This window comes from Mus musculus, chromosome 6 (genome assembly GCF_000001635.26).
Source record: "Mus musculus strain C57BL/6J chromosome 6, GRCm38.p6 C57BL/6J".
In the NCBI taxonomy this organism is placed as follows: domain Eukaryota; kingdom Metazoa; phylum Chordata; class Mammalia; order Rodentia; family Muridae; genus Mus; species Mus musculus.
Window position 1 is genome coordinate 71632385 of NC_000072.6, and position 18047 is coordinate 71650431.

At 40.9% G+C, this 18047-nt stretch overlaps 1 protein-coding gene and 1 pseudogene across 5 annotated transcripts in view; both read right to left on the minus strand.

Moving 5' to 3' along the window:
- Kdm3a (lysine (K)-specific demethylase 3A) overlaps positions 1-606 on the minus strand; it is a 44021-nt gene extending 43415 nt beyond the window's left edge. Inside the window, exons 1-2 of one of the 5 annotated variants that reach the window (NM_001038695.3) lie at positions 454-533; positions 113-195 (exon numbers count right to left, since the gene is read on the minus strand). The gene's annotated coding sequence lies outside the window, so the exon portion shown is untranslated. Of the gene's footprint in view, positions 1-112; positions 303-453 lie in introns of those variants that run through there. The other 4 variants (XM_030255049.1, NM_001362200.1, NM_173001.3 and 1 more) reach the window with 4 other exon arrangements.
- On the minus strand, positions 9023-9753 carry Gm6063 (predicted gene 6063; annotated as a pseudogene).

The following is an 18047-nucleotide window of genomic DNA, read 5'->3' on the forward strand; positions in this document are numbered from 1 at the left end:
GCGCCCCAAGCTGCCACCCGCGCCTCCCCAACCCCCCAGCACTCCCCCCCGCAAACACCCCCCCGAGTGCCGCGTGACCCTCTCGCCCCAACAACTTTCGCTTTTTCCAAACCTTTCAAAGCTGGACACTGAGAGAGAGAAGGGAGGACTGAGCCGCGGCGCCAGTGCTTTTGCCTAAGTGTTCGTCCCCTCGCCCTGTTAAAGAAAAGGCTCCCTCTTAGTGCCTAGGGCCCGTCTCAGCGACCGATCCCCGCCCCGAGCGGCCTCGGAGCCGCCGTGGACTCGCTCGCGACTCGACACTTGCCGCGCCCCCGCCCCCCGCTTCCGGGCCGCCGACTCGGGCGCACCCCCGCCCGTCCTGAGCCTTGAACCGAGAAGACGCGGCGACCGCCCGCGCGGGTCCTTCACCCTTCTCCCTCTGTCTCCCGCAGCCGAGGCCCGCGGAGCGCTTACCCCGCCTCCCGCCTCCCTGAGTCACCCACGACGGCGGCAACAGAGCCCAGCCGCCCAGCCGACTCTAGCTCTGACTTGGTTCAAGAGCTCTCTCTCACAAGACACGCACAGCCTCCCGGACCCGCCCCCTCGGAGCCGCTGCCACCGATGATTGGTTGAGTCGCGGGGGATAGGCGGGGCAGCCTAGGAAATTCTACGTTCCTATTGGTTATGCTGAAGAGGGCGGGGTGAGGAAAAAAAACAATTCCTTGGCTGCCTCCTCCCTTCCCCCCGCTCTCAGCAACGACTCGAAGCCGATCCCCCATTAAAGCGCGCAGAACGCGGTCGGTAGATCCCTCCGCCGCAGCTCCATTCTTCCATTTGTTGCCTCGCGCTATGCAAAAAAGTCCCGCCGAATCGGTTATCGACTTTGAGGCCAGAAAGAAAATCGCACAGGCTCACAGATAAGACTGAATGGGGAGACCCAGGATCATGAGCGCCTATTGGATTGCACTTGAAGCGCGTAGGCTGTCGAGCGAAGACCGACCTTCCACCAGGCGGAAGAATCTCACGGGAAAGGGGCGGGGGCGGTGCACAGCCTGCGGGGGAGGGACAGCACTGGGACGTGCGGTTTCAGGCGTACGCAGTTAGAGGGGGAGGAGCGACTAGGCTCTGGGGGCTCCTGCGCACGCGCCAGAAGGGGCGGACTCTTGGAGCTTGGGCTGATGGGTGAAATGGCCGCTGGAGGCGCAGGCGCACGTGGTACTGATCATGACTGTCTAGGTCCGCCATTTTGAAGGATAAATGAAGAAAGGCATTGAGTTGCTGGAAAACGATGTTCATTAAATCTAGAGGCAAACCATCTATTCAAAACTATGTGGGATGTAGGTTTTTTAAAAAGAAAATGTAAAGTGGATATAAGATTTTTGAAACAACAAAGAAATTGAGAAAGTAGATGGAGTTGATGATAAAAGTGATAATGAAAGAGGTGACTTTGAAAGACAAAGGAGAGAAAAGATGGTTTTATGGTTTGGACCAGAGGATTCTTGGTTGAATCAAAAAATGAAATGAATAACTGAAGACTTCTTTATGAAGCCTGGTGCTTAATCTAACATCACACTTAATCTTTATTATAAAATGAATGGAAATTTAGTTTTAATAGTGTGAAAATGAGAATTCAGAAAAAATTCAAAATGTATAAGGGAATGCTATACAATGCAAATTAGTACCAGATGTTTATTTTGAAAAATATTTGGTTTGAATGTATGACAACAGAATGTTAAAGATTAAATAATGCTGAAGTTGAATTAAACTGAATTGGATTTATTATATTCAAACCATTAAGAGGTGGGAAATGGAATGAAGGAACCTATCCACTTCATCAAAAGGCAGAAATGGAAACAAGAAAAACAAAAGGAAGAAGAAGAAATTATGGTTAAAAATAAAATGACAGGAATAAGTCCATTTATATTTACAATAAATATAAATGGGTTAATTTTATAAATAAACATGGAGAGGTACTTAGTATTTAAAAAAATTTTTTTGGCATAAGAAAAGTACAGCATAAGAAACTTGAAACTATTAGGGTAAAATTTTTATAAGACTAATCAAAGGAAAGCTACATTGGCATCTTGTACAGTTATACATTATTTAATACGAGGGATATATTCTGATAAAAGGTTGTTAGATGATTTCATTACATTGATAACATAGTGTCCTTACAGAAATTACCAAGTCACTGAGAAAAACTTATGGGATCACCACTGTATATATCACATGTCACTTGCCATAATGTTGTTATATGGTATATGACTAAGAGTAAAAGCATAAAAAGAAGAAATATATTAATAAAGGATTGGGTCTATAAAATACATTATTGAACTATTCAAACTGAAGATATGAACTAAGTTAATAGTACTAAACAAGAAAGTTTTGACAGCTTATAATCACAGTAAATGCTATAAATCCATTTATCTCAGAAATAAGCAGTTTAAATTTTTAAAATGAGAGAATGTGGAGGACTTAGATCACATAACACATAATTTGGAAAATAACAGGCATAAATTCTACTAAAACAAAAGACATTTTTGTTTTAGGCATAAATTCTACTAAAACACACACATGACTTTTCTGTTTTATTCATGATTCCAGAACCAAGAAAAGTTGGAGAGATATCCAGTGTACTTTATGAACTTACAAAGTCCTATTACTAAATCTGAACAACAACAACAAAAAAACAACAAAAAATACTTACATAGATGGAAAGTTCTTTTATTTAGTAGAGTTACTAGAAAACAATCATGGTTTTTGCTGTTAACTATAATCATTATATAAAATAATGGATTTTATTTGAACATTTTCATATGTAATCCATTTTAATAATATTCTTTCCCATATTACCCTCTCTTGTTTTTCATTGCATTCCTGATAGCCAGAGATGCCAGAAACATTAAAAGGACATTGAATGTTCATGAGCTTAAAACTTTTATAAGCTTCCTAGAAACCAGTGTGTGAGTATGTATATGAGTATGTGCCTGTGTGTATCTTGAGAAAACTGCTAACAAATATGGACTGGAAGAAAGGATAAGATCACTTATTTTAGTAGTCACATCCAGTGGATGTGGGAAGAAAAATGGAAATAATTTAAATGTACTTCAATTGGAAAATAAATAAATGAATAAAAAGAACAAGGCACGATGGCTCCTTTACCCACTGATCTCTGCACTTGGAAAGTGGAGGCAGGAGAATCAAGAATTCAGGACTAGCCTCAGGTATATAGGAGTTTAAAGCAGGTGAGGGTTATCTGCGACTCTGAAAAATTAACATCAAAAAAAGGAAAAGAAAAGATAGATAAAAGGAATAAATGGAATGTGACATATATTGAAGTTTCAGAGTACTTGAAAAAGAAAAAATTCTAGATGTACCAAAAGATTGCCAAAGCACTTTGGAAAAGAGTACTGCATTTGACATTATCATTACTTAACACACATATAAAAAAAAATTTTTTTTTTTGGTTTTTTTGAGACAGGATTTCTCTGTATAGCCCTGGCTGTCCTGGAACTCACTTTGTAGACCAGGCTGACCTCGAACTCAGAAATCTTCCTGCCTCTGCCTCCCGAGTGCTGGGATTAAAGGCATGCACCACCATGCTCAGCAATATAAAAATATTTTATATGGCCCACTAAATATATTAAAACTTGTAACACCAGCTACTGGTATATGAAGGCCCACATCAGAAGTCAGGGAACTAGTCAGTGGCAATCAGTATTATTTACAGTGTGATTTTTGTTTTTACATGTTAACTTTTCACTTTAAATTAGCAACTGTGATCAACACCACTGTCTCTATCCAGAGTACTTGCATCACCCCCAAAAGGAACCTTTGTACACATTAAACAGTCATTATTTTTAGCTGTCAAATCCTAGCAACCATTAGCTTGGCTTTTGTGCCTATAGAATGTCATATTTGGAAATTTCATATGAATAAAATCATGTAATATATGTATCTGTATACTCTCACTTAGCCAAATATTTTAAAGGTCTGTTCATGTTGTAGATTTATAATATTTATGGTCTTAATTATAATCCACTGTGTGGATAGGCCACATTTTGTTCATTCATTCATTAGATGATAGGCACTTCAGTTGTTTCTGCCTTCTTGATGCCACAAATAGTGTTGCTATGAATATTCACAAATACTTTTTTTATTGGTTATAGGTATTGGGTTTTTAATTTTTTTAAGTATAAAACCAGTGAAATTACTAGCTATAAGACAAAGTACATTTAATAAGCTATCTGTTAAAGTACATATGTAATTAGGTCTGTCAAGATTAGTAAAGGTGCTAATCACCAAGACTGAGGACCTGAATTCTAACCCCAGAACCCACACAAGAAAGGAGAGAACTGGCTCCTGGAAGCTGTCCTCTGACCTCCCACGTTCATGCACAGAAGTGGAATAGGGACATTACAAGTGGTGACACCATACCTGGCATTTTTAATTTTTTAAATTTCATTTTATAGTTGTTTGTTTGTTCGTGTGGAGTTCAGAGGATAACGTGTGGGTGTTAGTTCTTGCCTTCCACCATGTGGCTTCGGGGATCTAATTTGTCTATTCCGGCCTGGCAGCAAGTGTCTTTACTTGCTGGGCCACCTTGCCAAATTGCTCTTGGCATATTTATGTTGGTTCTTGGCATCAAGCTCAGGTCTTATTCCTTTCAAGGTAAACATTTTACCTACTGAGCTATCCTCTTGCCCCCCTCCTTCACTATCAGTCCAGATTCTGGCAAGGCAGTATGCTGAAGTAAGACACTTGAGGAGTAGAAAAAAGGGCACATTTACAGAGTGAGGGCTGGTATGAAGAGCCACAGAACAATGGATGAGATATATCCAAGGCTTGCCGTCCCAGGACTCATTACAAACCACAGCCTAGGACAAGAAGACGAGAGTTGCTACTGGAGCCTTGAAGAAGCAACTATGATCTCAGGAGTGTAAAATGCATCTGACAATGTGACCTCTAGAGGAGACATACTGTTAGTTAATCCTGGGCTCAGCAGGGAGAATCAACCTGAGAAAAAGTTCCCCAGTCTCTATCTCTGCCACCCTCCTATCTCCTTCCCAGTAAGAGGTCAATCTCTAGGCAGAGAAAGAAGAGGGGCAAAGAACTTCAGGGTACAGCATAGCCTTTGAATGAACCATAGAACAACTGAGCACACTTACTAAGTCAACTTCAATGAATCAAAGATCATTAGGATAAGAACACCTGAGTCTATAAAAACTGTTCATTGTGACTTAAAGGAATCCTGGACTCATATGCTTTTGCAATTCCTGTTGTAATTGACCTTGAATCTAATTCTGAAGAGTGACCTAGGGCTTACCCATCACAAACACATTGTAGGTTTGTTTCCAGCAGTGTGTTTCTTACCATATTCCAAAAAGTATTGTGTTTACCATCTCTCTAGACAATTATCTCCTTGATGTGACTTATTAACTAGAAATAAACAAGGAACTAACTTCTTCTTCCTAAAGGTAAAATCACAGTTAAAAACAAAGCAAAATAAACCCTCTTTTTAAGCATTAATCTGGAACTTCTAGTGAGAGGTTCTAAGATGTATTCAAAGACTGTAGTGATGGCTCAGTGGTTAAGATCACAAGCTGCTCTTCCAGAAAACCCAGGTTCAATTCCCAGCACTGATTTAGCAACTCATGTTGGTCTCTAGTTATAGTTCTAGAGGCTCCAATATTCTTGTCTGATGTCCCTGGCACCAGGTTTGCACATGATACACACACATATACAAACAAAACATTTATATGCATTAACAATAAGGCAATAGTTTAAAATAAAATATATTTGAAAGGGCTGGAGAGATGACTGGTGGTAAAGAACACTTGCTTCTCCTGCAAAGAACCAGAGTTCAGTTTAGAGTGTGTGGCTCATAGCCACCTGTAGACCCAAACCCCTGCACATGCATTAAAAAACCCAGCACACGGTTCTTTAAGCCTACTGCTGGGGAATCAGAGACAGGAGGACCTCTGGTCTGAGGCTGAGTAACTTCTTAAGCAAAGACATTTATTTGACTCACAATTCTAGTAACTAGAAAGAGAAAACAATGATATCAATGTGTTGGTGGGGCCAAGGTGTGGGGTGGGTTTTGTTGTGGTTGTGGTTGTTATTTTGCTTTTGAGACAAGTCTCACTATGTAGAATTGACTGGCTTGGAACTCACTATGTTGATGAGGCAGGCTTTGAACTTAGAGGTCTGCTGGGTTTTGCCTCCCACATCTTAGGATTAAAAGCAAGTACACTACCACACCCAGTCCAATTTGTGATGCCCAAATAGTCATAGACGTATGGTGATCTACTGGAGTGTGGTTGACCTACCTATACTGTTAAAGGGAACTGACTCTCTCTTCCACAGAAGTTGTCAACTGTCACTAGCTCTCTGGCTAGGGGTACGGATGTGGTATAACATAGTCAGGCTAAAACACTGACTGGATTGGTTTTGTGCTACACAATGTATCCTGATCATAGCCACACACCCCTTTGATTGTCTCTCATTACTTTTCAAAAACTTCCACAACCTTCCACCTCTGCTGCCATCCACCTGGTTAAGCCACCATCTCTATGCTGTCGTTACCACCTCCTCCAACTTATAACTCATGATACAGCTGGACAAAGACTTTTCCAAATACACATCTGCTTAGTTCCTTATACCAAAGTTTCACTTTACCATCAACATAAACTATCCTGCATGGTTTAAAAAAACCTCGACCTTTTCTACCTTAGAATTCCCCTTAGAGACATGAAGAGTATAACAAAGAATCAAGGAGAAAGCTAGTAATGAGAAAATATAAGACATGATATAGTGGTTTGAATGAGATGTCCCCAAATTGCTGGAATTTGAATACTCAGTCTCCAGTTGGTGGCTGTTTAGGGAGAGTTAGAAAATGTGGTCTTGCTAGAAAAAGTATGTCACGGGTGGTGGGCCTCGAGGTTTCAAAAGGCTTGCGTCATTTAGAGTTAGCTCCCCTGTCTCTTGTTTGTGTATTAAAATGAGAGTTCTCTGCTGCTCCAGCCAGGTGCTACCTCTTACCTCCACTCTGCCATCACAAACTCTAGCCTTCTGGAAATATAAGCTCTGAACTTTTTTCTTTAAGTTGTCTTTGTCATGGTGTTTTATCAAAACAATAGAAAAGCAACAAATACAGATTAATTCATTTAAAGGCAGGTAAGTTATAGAAATTAATGAATCCAGGAATGGTGGCGCACACCTTTAATCCCATAATCCCAGCACTTGGGAGGCAGAAGCAGGCAGATTTCTGAGTTCCAGGCCAGCCTGGTCTACAGAGTGAGTTCCAGGACAGCCAGGACTACACAGAGAAACCCTGTCTTGAAAAAACAAGAAAAAAAAGAAAAGAAAAAAAGAAAGAACGAGAGAAAGAAGAAAACAAAGGAACAAAGAAATGAACTTTAATGCAAAGCATTAAAGGTTTCTTAAGCTGGAAAGAAAGAGAAGAGGGAAGAGGAGGAGGAGGAAAAAAGAGAAGAGGGAGAAGGGGAGGGAAGAAAAAGAGGGCTGGGGATGTAGCTCAATGGTAAAGCATTTGCCTAACACACATGAGGATATAGATTCAATCCTCAGTACAATGGGGGAGAGGAGCAGGGATATGCAGAGACAAACGAGAGCAAGTGAGCACTTGAGGTATGTAGAACGATAGCCAAGAGTTTCATATATACATGAATGTAGTCTCACAGAGGAGGAGAAGTACAATGAAGCAGAAAACATCTGAGACAGTGGCTGAGATGCTTCCTGAAATTAGACACTAACTCACAGACGCAAGGGGCTCAGTTGGCTGTATCCAAAGACTACATGTAGGAATACCAGAGCCTAATACTGAAAATCACCGGGAAAGACAATAGCTTGAAAGATCTGTCTGACTTGCAAAGGACACATTGCACACAGGGAATGATGACTGAAGTCAGGTTTGGCGGAGATAATAGAGGCCAAAAGATAAGGCAACAGGCGAAGGAAATAGTTGTCAACGTAGACTGTTACATTCAGCAAGCATGTCCTTCAAAACATGAAAGTAAGATGAAGATTTTGAAAATGCCCAAAGAATCTGGATGAACTCATCTGAAGATCCACTGAGAAAAGGCTTACCTGATCTCAGTCTCTGGCACCCACAAGGTAGAAGGAGAGAAGTGATTTCTACAAGCTATTTTTTAACCTACACATGCTCATGCATTCTGGTGCATACACATGCACAATAAACTAAGTAACTAAACAAATACATTCAAAAATTTAAAGAAAGCTAATTAGTATTAAAGTGTACTATTAGTATAAAAGTGTTGTTCTTGCCCCGAAAACTACACAAGTGACCAATTTAGATGCATTTATAATAAGCTGAGTTAAACTCTTTCTGTAATAAAATCAGATGAAATCCGATGTGGCACTTGACCTGTTCACTAGCTTCTTCCAAAGTATAGCCTTCAAGTGGCAGGTGAAGAAGCTTCTCAAAACCTTGTGTAGCCTGAAGGAATTAAAAAAAGAGGCAACTCCTTGATGAGCTTTTCCTGGTAGACAACTGTCTTTTCTGGTTCATCATGCTGAACTCCAAGTTAGCAGTGGTTTTCCGTTTCCAAATTTTCAAAGTGTAATAGAAGGGATTTGTGTGTGTGTGTGTGTGTATGTGTGTGTGTGTGTACACGTGCACTCCTGTGCATGCATGTGTGTATGTGTGTATGTATTATGTGTGTAAGTGTGCATGTGTGTGTGCACATGTGCCTGTGCATGCATGTGTATATATCTGTGTATATGCACATGTGTGTCTCTGTTGTATGTATATGTTATGTGCATATGTGTGTGCATGTGTGAAATTGTCCATGAAGTATATGGACCTCAGTGGTTACCTGAGTTCTGGAATCTGTCCTCATGCTTGTATGCACTTGTCAAGCTGTTTTTCCAGGCCCTGTGTTCTATTTCTTGATGTAGGTGTGAGATATTTGAATATATACATCTGGAGAACTGAAAAAAAAAAACCTGTTCTCTTGAGGTCTGTACATACCTCTGTAAATGAATCATTTCTTTTTTTTTTCAGTTCTTATTTAGTTTTTATTCATAATCATAAACTTAACTTTGCAATCCAGCTAGACTTGAAGGGGAATGAGGAAAATATGGAACCCAAAGAACTTCAGTGAGAGCAGAGATTACAGGACATTGTGAGCAGATGGGGTAGGGACGCTCTCCTGAGCTACAGAAGGAATGGTTTGATGGGTAAAATGCCCGCAAGTCAAAAGAAATTAGAGTTGTCCACAGTCGGAAATGGTGATCTTCTTGCTGGTCTTGCCATTCCTGGACCCAAAATGCTCCATGGCTTCCACAATGTTCATGCCTTCTTTCACCTTCCCAAAGACCACATGCTTGCCATCCAGCCATTCAGTCTTGGCAGTGCAGATAAAAAACTGGGAACCGTTTGTGTTTGGTCCAGCATTTGCCATGGACAAGATGCCAGGACCTGTATGCTTCAGGATGAAGTTCTCATCCTCAAATTTCTCTCCGTAGATGGACCTGCTGCCAGTGCCATTATGGCATGTAAAGTCACCACCCTGGCACATGAATCCTGGAATAATTCTGTGAAAGGATAGCCAAATCCTTTCTCTCCAGTGCTCAGAGCTCGAAAGTTTTCTGCTGTCTTTGGAACTTTGTCTGCAAACAGCTCGACGGAGACGCGGCCCAAGGGCTCGTCATCGGCCGTGATGTCGAAGAACATGGTGGGGTTGACCATGGCTGCAGCAAGCGGCGAAAAGCGACAGTGGCGTCTGCCAAATGAATCATTTCTAAACAGAAAAGTCTTCAAAAACAAAAATTGGAGGGCAGTGATGCTCTGGGCTTTAGCCTTGATGCTCTGGGCTTCATTGTTACAGGTGCGTTACAGGAATCACAGCAGGCATTTATATTTTCATAAACACAGGTTATTCCTGTTATGGTTAAGGGAATCAGATTTAGGACACAATGTTGTATTCTAATTGTTTGGTAGCTGAAGAATCAAAATTCAAGCAGATTACAGATTTCTAGTTGCTAGCAGTTTTAAAGGTTTTGGGAAACTTCAGATATCTCTTGGAATAAAAGTCAACTCAGATGGCAGGGACTTAATTTGAATATATATAATACAGCTGAGATATATATCTATCACATATATGTATATATCATATATGTATATGTACCATATATATTATATGGTATGAATATCAGATATATATGGTACATATACATATATGGGATAGATAGATAGATAGAGTCAACTTGACTACAGGTGGAATGAACTCCAATCCAGATATGGAGGGCACATCTGTGAGAGAGATTATGCTTGGTTTGAAGTGGGTGAGTTCACTTCTAGTGCAAACCTTTGATCTGGATCTTGAGTTCAGAAGACACATGCTTTTAACCCAGATCTTGAGGTAGGAAGACACACCTTTACACTAGGTCGCACCTTCTCTTGGAACTCTGTACAAGGACACCAAAGAAGGAAGCTTTTGTTATTCGTTTGCCTTATTGCCCTCATCTTGCTAGCACATCCATTCCTTCACTGGCATTGGAACCTACTTCTTCAGGACTCCAGAATATACAGAAGACCAGCTGAGATACCTAGCTAGCCTCATGGGACTGAATAACTACTGAACTCTTAGATTTTTCCAATGGAGAGATTCATTCTGTAAATTCTGTGACTCTAGAGAACCTTGACTGTGGTGGCACACGCCTTTAATCCCAGCACTTGGGAGGCAAAGACAGGAGGATTTCTGAGTTCAAGGCCAGCCTGATCTACAGAGTGAGTTCCAGGACAGCCAGAGCTATACCGAGAAACCCTGTCTGTATAACCCCCCCAAAAAAACCAAAAACAAACAAACAAACAAACCGAAAAACAAACAAAAAACAAACAAACAAGATATATTATTAAGTGTTAGATGTGATTTCTTTTTTAAAGATATATTTTTATTTATGTATAGGTGTTGTGTCTATATAAGTATATGCCACATGTGTGTGGATGGTACCCGCAGATGTTAGAAGAGAGCATCAGATACCCTGGAGCTGGAGTTTTAGGTGGTCTCTAATGGTTGGTTCCAGACCATACTCTGTTCTCCTACTTTGCCACCCTTTGTCACAAGTGAACATTCTCTTTGCCCTATTCAGTGTGCTTCTAGCAGATCACACTGAACTTTTCTTTATTCCTCACCCACTTAAGTGGAAGTACCCGTGGTGGGTTGACTTGTGTTTATCCTTATCCCATTTGGGCTCTGCCTCCCCAACCCTGGGCGTCCATGCCTCACTCCTTTCAGCATCAATATCTCGCAAAGGCAGCATTCTCCTTGTGAAAACCTCGTTTTCTCTGTCTCTCCTAATGGCTTTAGGATTAAAATGTTCAGGAAAGAGAAAGGAAAAAGAAAGGGGAACATGAAGCTATTTCAGTTGATTTTAATATGGAGATCTGCTCCATGTGGACCTTGCTTTCATGACTTCTGACTTTGCTATTTTCTCTAATGAGTAATCACTAGACTCCAAAGTAGTAGATAGGTTATTATTTGCCCTCATTAGAAACATCATGGTAATCATAAAGAAAATTTTCTCTATGGGTCTATTTTGTATTTTCTGAACTATATAGAAATATCTTGATTTTTCTTTATCCATTGTGTACCTTGAGGAGTAATGCATCCCTGTGTGTATGTACATATGTGTTTGTATGCATGCACATGCATGTGAGAAAACATGCACATGCATGATTTATTTCTATCACATGTTGTAAATGCATCCTGCTATAGAGGTCAAATACAGGGCCTTGAGTTTGCTAGGAAAGTACTCTACCACGAAGCTATATCCACAGACCTTGGGAAGCCTGCTTTACGGCAGAGGTCTAATTTACTACATGATCCTTTAAAGTGGTTCTGATAGAATAACTTGTCTTTATTAAGTGTTATATTTTAAACCTAAACACATTAGAATAAGTATCAGACTAATCCATATAGGGGATGTGAAGGAAAAATCCCCTAGAGATTGCCACAAAACCTGTGTACATATTATATCATGTTACACAAGGGAGCTTTGTCTGGGTGGTTAAGGATTTGACCTAAGAAGATTGCTCTGATAAAATTACAAGGTTCTTTTTCAGATGCAGGATAAATGCAAAAGATATGAGGCTAGAGAGGAGAGAGTGGGGGTAGAGAAGAGAGAGTGGGGGGGGGAGAGAAAGAATAGAGTTGTTGTTGTTGTTGTTTTTGTTGTATGCAATAAAAATGGACTTTTCCCTCTGGACAAGTTAATAGGAAAGGCCACCTGGTGATTACTCATTACATAATTTACAACGTATTGAATCTTCAAAATACCAAAATATCAAGGTGGGTGTGTTCACTCTTGCTTTTCTGCTGAGAATTTTTGAGGAATAGAAAAGACTCAGGAATTGAGTTTGTCTTCAAAGCCAGTGCACAAACCTAACTGCCCCTAACTGCCCCTAACTGCCCCTAACTGCCCCTAACTGCCCCAGGTATAAGCTGCCCTTCTCTCCCAACATTCCACAGCACATGCTGGGGTGAGGGCCTCCTGGACAGCACCGTTGGCTTGTTGGATTTTGGCTGCTCCTTGCTGAGAATCGCAGCACCAGCTCTCTGGAATTGGCTTACACGGGGCTTTCTCAAAGAGCTGAAGCTAAATTCTGGGGACCTGTGTCCTTCCCTTTCCTTTCTGTGTGTGCCTGAGTCTCCTCTCACCTGAAATATTTTTTTTCTACTTTAGTGCTGACTCATTATGGTTTTGTTCTTTGAATTATTTCAAACTGTGCTTTTCTATTATTGTTTACTTCTGTTTTAATATTTTTTATTGTGTGTGTGTGTGCATGCATGTGTGTAGGTCAGAGGACAAGAACAGGCATCAGGTCTTTCCACCTTGTCCGTCCTAAGGATTGTACTCAGGTTACCAGGCTTGGCAGCGAATGCCCTGATCTGTTGAGCCATCTGACCAGTCTGTTATCTTTAAATCCTTCCTTTTTCTGGAGCTGGACAGGTAGCTCAGTCAGCAGAGTGAGACAGAGCCCTATGCCCAGTCCCCATACTAAATCAAGCTGGAAAAGTGGTGTATGCCTGTGATCCTAGCACTCAAGAGGTTACAGCAGGAGAGTCAGAAGCTCAAGGCCATAGCAAGTCGGAGGCCAACCTGGGCTACATGAGTCTCTTTGTCTCAAAAAGAAAATTATTGTTTTCTAATTTTTTTGTTTCCTTTGCTTGTTCCTTTCTGGATGTTTATTTTGTATGGGATTTCAAAAACATTTCCCCAACATTTTCTCTAATTTTGAATCCCTTTTTCCTCATTTTCTTCCTTTGACCTTCTCCCCACCTACCACAGCAGGTACTAGTTTTAATCTCCTGGTTTGACTTCTTTCACTCAGTGTGATGTTGTCTTGGGTGTTAACTTTTGCACACCTGTGAGGGATTTTTGCTTAACTTGAAGTGGGAAGATATACTTCTAATTTGAATCTATGAGGTGGGAAGATACAGTGTAATCCAGATAATTTGATCTGGGAAAAAATCTGTCTCTAATCTGGGCCACACCTTCTGCTGGAAGCCTATGTGAGGACATGGAAGAAGGAAGCTTTTGCGCTTTGCCTGCTTGCTCTGCCTTGCTAGCACGTCTATTCCTTTATTGCCATTAGAGCCTGTTTCTTCAGGACTCCAGTCTATGCTGAAGACCAGATGAGACATCCAGCCCAATGGAGTGCAGAAGTATTAGATCCATGGCTTTCCATTCATAGGCAGTCAATGTTAGACTAGCTGGACCATAGCTTGTAAGCCGTTCTAATAGATTTTCCTATCACACATATGCTTGAGATTATATATATATTATATATATATATAATACATATATATATGCATATGTATGCTTGCTCTCTATATATCTCTATATCTTCTTTTTAATTAGGTATTTTCCTTGTTTACATTTCCAATGCTATTCCAAAAGTCCCCCATACCCACCCCCCCATCCCCTACCCACCCACTCCCCCTTTTTGGCCCTGGAGTTCCCCTGTACTGGGGCATATAAAGTTTGCAAGTCCAAAGGGCCTCTCTTTCCAGTGATGGCTGACTAAGCCATCTTTTGATTCATATGCAGCTAGAGACAAGAGCTCCGGGGTACTGGTTAGTTCATATTGTTGTTCCACATATAGGGTTGCAGTTCCCTTTAGCTCCTTGGGTACTTTCTCTAGCTCCCCCATTGGGGGCCATGTGACCCATCCAATAGCTGACTGTGAGCATCCACTTCTGAGTTCGCTAGGCCCCGGCATAGTCTCACAAGAGACAGCTATATCTGGGTCCTTACAGCAAAATCTTGCTATTGTATGCAATGGTGTCAGCGTTTGGAAGCTGATTATGGGATGGATCCCTGGATATGGCAATCACTAGATGGTCCATCCTTTCGTCACAGCTCCAAATTTTGTCTCTGTAACTCCTTCCATGGGTGTTTTGTCCCCATTTCTAGGAAGGGGCAAAGTGTCCACACTTTGGTCTTCGTTCTTCTTGAGTTTCATGCGTTTAGCAAATTGTATCTTATATCTTGTGTATCCTAAGTTTCTGGGCTAATATCCACTTATCAGTGAGTACATATTGTGCGAGTTCCTTTGTGATTGGGTTACCTCACTCAGGATGATGCCCTCCAGGTCCATCCATTTGCCTAGGAATTTCACAAATTCATTCTTTTTAATAGCTGAGTAGTACTCCATTGTGTAGATGTACCACATTTTCTGTATCCATTCCTCTGTTGAGGGGCATCTGGGTTCTTTCCAGCTTCTGGCTATTATAAATAAGGCTGCTATGAACATAGTGGAGCATGTGTCCTTCTTACCGGTTGGGACATCTTCTGGATATATGCCCAGGAGAGGTATTGCTGGATCCTCTGGTAGTACTATGTCCAATTTTCTGAGGAACCACCAGACTGATTTCCAGAGTGGTTGTACAAGCTTGCAATCCCACCAACAATGGAGGAGTGTTCCTCTTTCTCCACATCCTCGCCAGCATCTGCTGTCACCTGAATTTTTGATTTTAGCCATTCTGACTGGTGTGAGGTGGAATCTCAGGGTTGTTTTGATTTGCATTTCCCTGATGATTAAGGATGTTGAACATTTTTTCAGGTGCTTCTCTGCCATTCGGTATTCCTCAGATGAGAATTCTTTGTTCAGCTCTGAGCCCCATTTTTTAATGGGGTTATTCGATTTTCTGAAGCCCACCTTCTTGAGTTCTTTATATATATTGGATATTAGTCCCCTATCCGATTTGGGATAGTAAAGATCCTTTCCCAATCTGTTGGTGGTCTTTTTGTCTTATTGACGGTGTCTTTTACCTTGCGGAAGCTTTGCAATTTTATGAGGTCCCATTTATCGATTCTCGATCTTACAGCACAAGCCATTGCTGTTCTATTCAGGAATTTTTCCCCTGTACCCATATCTTCGAGGCTTTTCCCTACTTTCTCCTCTCCTCTATAAGTTTCAGTGTCTCTGGTTTTATGTGGAGTTCCTTAATCCACTTAGATTTGACCTTAGTACAAGGAGATAGGAATGGATCAATTCTCATTCTTCTACATGATAATTTCCAGTTGTGCCAGCACCATTTGTTGAAAATGCTGTCTTTTTTCCACTAGATGGTTTTAGCTCCCTTGTCAAAGATCAAGTGACCATAGGTGTGTGGGTTCATCTCTGGGTCTTCAATTCTGTTCCATTGGTCTACTTGTCTGTCACTATACCAGTACCATGCAGTTTTTATCACAATTGCTCTGTAGTACAGCTTTAGGTCAGGCATGGTGATTCCACCAGAGGTTCTTTTATCCTTGAGAAGAGTTTTTGCTATCCTAGGTTTTTTGTTATTCCAGATGAATCTGCCGATTGCCCTTTCTAATTCGTTGAAGAATTGAGTTGGAATTTTGATGGGGATTGCATTGAATCTGTAGATTGCTTTTGGCAAGATAGCCATTTTTACTATATTGATCCTGCCAATCCATGAGCATGGGAGATCTTTCCATCTTCTGAGATCTTCTTTAATTTCTTTCTTCAGAGACTTGAATTTCTTATCATACAGATCTTTCACTTCTTTAGTTAGAGTCACGCCAAGGTATTTTATATTATTTGTGACTATTGAGAAGGGTGTTGTTTCCCTAATTTCTTTCTCAGCCTGTTTATCCTTTGTGTACAGAAAGGCCATTGACTTGTTTGAGTTAATTTTATATCCAGCTACTTGACTGAAGCTGTTTATCAGGCTTAGGAGTTCTCTGGTGGAATTTTTAGGGTCACTTATATATACTATCATATCATCTGCAAAAAGTGATATTTTGACTTCTTCCTTTCCAATTTGTATTCCCTTTATCTCCTTTTGTTGTCAAATTGCTCTGTCTAGGACTTCAAGTACAATGTTGAATAGGTAGGGAGAGAGTGGACAGCCTTGTCTAGTCCCTGATTTTAGTGGGATTGCTTCCAGCTTCTCACCATTTCCTTTGATGTTGGCTACTGGTTTGCTGTAGATTGCTTTTATCATGTTTAGGTATGGGCCTTGAATTCCTGATCTTTCCAAGACTTTTATCATGAATGGGTGTTGGATTTTGTCAAATGCTTTATATGTAGATACAAAACTTTACTACAGTGAATATATATTTGTCTCTATATAAATGAGTTCTCACTATGTAGTGATATATTTTGTATCTATATCTATAGAATGACTATGTATATAGAGTGTATATATATGTAGAGAGAGAGAGTAAGAGAGATTCTATAAATCTGTTACTCTAGAGAACCCTAATACTGTCAGTTTTTATTAAAATACTTTACATTTTAAATTTTTTATATTTGTTTTATGATTTCTGTTAGTCTTTCCATCTAGTTTCCTTTCTGAACATGTTATTTTAGCTTTGGAATTTACTTATTGTTTTATATGTGGAGGCACATATGTGTGCAAGTGCTCGTGTATGTACATGTGTGTTAATGCCAGAAGCAACCTCAAGTGTCGCTCCTCAGGTGCCATTCACCTCGTTTGAGACAGTACCCCTAATGGGTCAAGTGTATAGGGCCAGAAGGCCAATTAGGAACGTTAAAGCCATATGTAGCTAATATAGCCGTGGATTTAGGGAATGTGATTTGTTGCAGCAATGGAAAACACAGAATAACATTCCTCCAATCTCAGAAACAAACCATAAAATAAAGAATGCTTCGGAAAAAAATTGGAAGGTATTTGTTGGGGTCCAAAAGAAGTCTCACAAGCTGTACAAACAGGAATCTCAGGTTAAACATGGGTGGTTTATTGAATGTACAGGCTAACACTAATTGATTGGGACTGTAGCTCTGACAGGGTTGAGCCATGGCACTGAACATCTTTCTCTGTCAGCGTATTGTTGACTTAGATTTTTCAAAACCTACTTTTAATAAGGGTTCTTAAATGCCTTAACCTCCCTTCTAGCCCAGCACCCACCAGAAGTAGTGGAAAAGAAAGGTTATTAGGATATGGAAGAAGTGTACCTGTTTAGAAATTGTTCTTTGGAGAAAATCGAATCTGCATTGTCAGGAAATCATCAGGAGTCAACAGCATAGGCTTAATCCACTTGTAAACACTTCACAAATATACGAGCAGTTCAGTTCAGTGGTGTCAGGATAGCAAACACGAATCAGGAGCAGTGGCATGCATGACCCAGCAGAAACAGCCAGGCCTCAGCCTCAACATGTCAGTAGGAGTGGCCAGGATCAGCAGAGATGCCAGGAGAAGTTCTCTACAGTGCCTCTCAACAAAGCGAAGACCATCCAAAACCAAAGACACAAGACCAAGAAGCACTGCAAAGCTAGCTATGCAAGCCCCCGTCACTGGGCCCTATTTATTCTCCCTCCAAACATCACATGCCCTTCTATAGGTCTTGCTTCACCATGTGAGTCTGTCTTAGCAAAATTCCACTTAGCTGGGCATGGTGGCACACACCCTTAATCCCAGCACTTGGGAGGCAGAGGCAGGCGGATTTCTGAGTTCGAGGCCAGCCTGGTCTACAGAGTGACTTTCAGGACAGCCAGGGCAATAGAGAAATTGTCTCGAAAAACAACAACAAACTCCACTTGAGTC